Consider the following 3379-nt stretch of genomic DNA (forward strand, 5'->3'; position numbering starts at 1 on the left):
CTAACAAAATAAACGAAACCAAGATGTGAGTAGCTAACTACTCGACCAGCTGCAGAAAAAGGGGAGGTTGGGCAGGTAGCCACCCGGGCATTATCTTGAAAGGTGAATGTAGCAGAGCCATTAGCACAGTGTTTATCTGCAGTCTGAGGGTAAGGTAACTGAATCTGCTGTAAATGTGCTGGACTCAGAGCTCATTAGCTCTCCAGTTTCGTCTCTGCCAGTGATCTCTGCCATCTCACTGTGTGACCTTGGGCAGCACATTTCATCTCAGTTTTGCACCAGGAAAAAATGAGGCTGACAGGATCAGCTTCTCTGAGCAGCCCGGGAAAGGCAAAGCCTCAGGGACCTAGAAGATAAGGGGCACAACCTGCTGGCAGGAAAGGAGCTTGTGAATAGTGTGGTGTGATGTCCTGCCTCAGTATTTTCACTTTTGCTGGCTCTTAAAACAACAGATGCAACTTTTGCTTAGCTTTCATGAAATAGAGCAAGGCTAAAAGGTTTATCTACAGAGATGCAAAGGTAGCTGAGGTGAAAGGAAGCCCTGAACGCTGCTGTGGAACAGACCGGCTTGGCTGTTCCCAGCACTGGAGGCTGAAGAGCCCCCAGTTCTCCCAGCTCCACTCAGTGACATGGGCTGGACTGAAGCCCAGTTCTAGAGAGTGGAAATCCACTGCCACACCACTTTAAATATGGATTTAAAACCCAGGTGAGCTTTGCTGCTGAATTTTTAAAGAGACTCTTTAATGTTTAAACAATGCTGATTTTCTAACACGTGTGAAAGGGCTGAAGGCACCTTGGTGTGAGGATGCAGAAAGGGCTGGGCTGGCTGCACGATGCTGCCTTCCCACCACGCTGTGGCTGTGCTCCTGAGCAGGGCTGAGGCTTCTCCAGGACATCCAGGATGGACCACAGACTTTTCCGGCCTCACTGACCACAGCAGTGCTGCAAACCTCCTCTGCAGCTTCTGCAGAGGTCAGCTGCTTTCATAATAAGGAAAACAGGAACAACAAAACCATGAACAAACCCTACAAGTTGGATTTTTTCTGCACATGATGCACCAGCTCACCTACTTCTGTTGAGTTTTCTGAACTTATGTCCCCTGATGAGGCATGAAAGTTGAGAGGAAGAGTTTGCAGTGAAAAGCCCTTGGTCATGGGGGAAGTGGAGGCTGGATGGTATCTCCAGACCAGACATCGTTCCTGGCAGACGTTCTCTTTTCTAACTGCAGAGACTGGCAGGAGTTCCTGGGCTGAGCTGAGAACTTCTTTCTGAGCAGTTCCCATGGGACATAACGAGGGCTGAATGCCAGCCCTTGGGGCAAGCACCCAGGCCTTAGGGGTGAAGGATAGATAGCAAGAGACTTCCCAGCCCTTGGGAACACTGGGGAGAGCTGGCTCCAGGTCAGGGGAGAAGGCTCCCTACCAACGCCAGAAAATGCCAAGGTGACCTTTTGGGAGCAGGAGAAAATACATGTTGGAAAACAGCAATTATAGGCAGGAGAGAAAAGGAGGGGGTGTTACCAAAATCTTGATGAGATTTCATTGCTAAAACAAAAGGGAAAAAATGCTGCTCTTAGGTCAAGAAGTGGTAATGGGCTGGTACAAATTTTGTAAAATAAGGGTGGAAACGGCATTTTATTTTTTATTCTGTTTTCTCTGAGGACATTTAACAGTGGCCAAGGACAGGGAGAGAAAGGCCATTTCTCTGGGAAAAAAAAAATAATTTAAAAATGTTGCATTCTGAATGGAAAAAGACAGTATAAAGTGAAGGGAGCTGTCACAGACCGTGGAGAACGTTGTAACTCTTGATGCTCTGCAAAGGCCTCTAGGAAAAGCTGCCTGCTCTGGCTCTGCAGGCTGCAGCCTGGAGTGCTTTGACATTTGAGGACTCTGTGGGTTCGTTGCTTTCAGAGCAGTGTCAGGCTGGTCTCATTGGTCTGAGATAGCAGAATGTATCAGGAAATATTGCTGATGAGAAATAGGACCACAGCTTCCTGAAATGCCTGCCTAGATAAGAGGATGCTCCACAGCTAGAAATAAGGAGACAAGAAAAAGCAGCAGTAGATGTGAGTCTGATGTTTTTCAGTAACATCACGCAAAGTGGCAGCTGGTCCCTAGGGCGATCTTGAAAGGCTTTGAAGGTGCAAAACATTCCCAGGCTGGTCCCCCACATCCCTCTCCTCCATGTCTTGGAGCTATTTGCTCCTCCTGCCCCAGGACCATGCAGCTGCTCAACAGCTGCCTCTGCCATCCCCAAGTGGCTGCAGCGTGGGTGTCTTCTCCTCCAGGTAGAGCCATGTCCTCAAGGACCCTCTCACCAGATGGTGATAACTACCCACCAGTTCACCAGCTGAACCCACTCTCACCATGCACAGCAAAGCGCAGGGCAAGTGCAACCTCCCCGTGGGTCATGGAAGAATGCACAGATTTTTAAAGACTGTGGGAGAAAAAAAAGGTTGAGAGCAGAGAATGCAAGTTCATGTGTTCTCCTCAATGCCATTTAGCTTTTTACCTTGTCAGGGTAAATCAGGTACGGGAACGTGTAAGCCTGTAGCTGTGTAACATCATGTAAAATGTCAGAGCTCCCTACAGTGCAATGACAGAGTTTAAGGGCGGAGGTGAGGAGGCACCCCAGCCCGTGAAGGCATGAACTGTCCTGCCAGGAGAGGGCCTGGTTCTTGTTTGGGAGCTGTGTCCCTGCCTCCTCCATTCCGGACCCTGCGCTGGCTGCTCCTCTGCTAGGGCAGGTGCCATGTGGGGAGCAGGGCAGGGCAGGCTGAGCTCCTCTCCGCACACACACACACACCCCTCTTTCAAGGCAGGTAACCATGCTAAGTCAAACCCCTCCATAGCTCCAGAGCTACCCCAGTTTGGCCAGCTGCCTGATGGACAGCAAGTGGGAAACCATGAGGTAAACTCTCTGGTAAACTGAGGTAAACCCTCTGGTAAACCCTCTGGTAAACTGTGAGGTAAACTCTCTGGTAAACTGAGGTAAGCCCTCTGGTAAACCCTCTGGTAAACCGTGAGGTAAACTCTCTGGTAAACTGAGGAAAATCCTGTAGTAAACCGTGAGGTAAACTCTCTGGTAAACCATGAGGTAAACCGTGAGGTAAACCCTAGGGCAAACCCTCTAGTAAACCGTCAGATAAACTCTCAGGTAAACTGAGTTAAACCCTCTGGTAAACTGAGTTAAACTCTCTAGTAAACAGTGAGGTAAACCCTCAAGTAAACTGAAGTAAACCCTCTCGTAAACCGTGAGGTGAACCCTCTGGCAAACTGAGGTCAACTCTGTGGCAAACTGAGTAAACTCTGGTAAACCGTGAGGTAAACCCCCTTGCTAAACCCTGACGCAAACCCCCGCGCGAGCCCAGCGCGGCACC

Source organism: Chaetura pelagica, unplaced genomic scaffold (assembly GCF_000747805.2).
Source record: "Chaetura pelagica isolate M959 unplaced genomic scaffold, ChaPel_1.0 scaffold64, whole genome shotgun sequence".
Lineage (NCBI taxonomy): Eukaryota > Metazoa > Chordata > Aves > Apodiformes > Apodidae > Chaetura > Chaetura pelagica.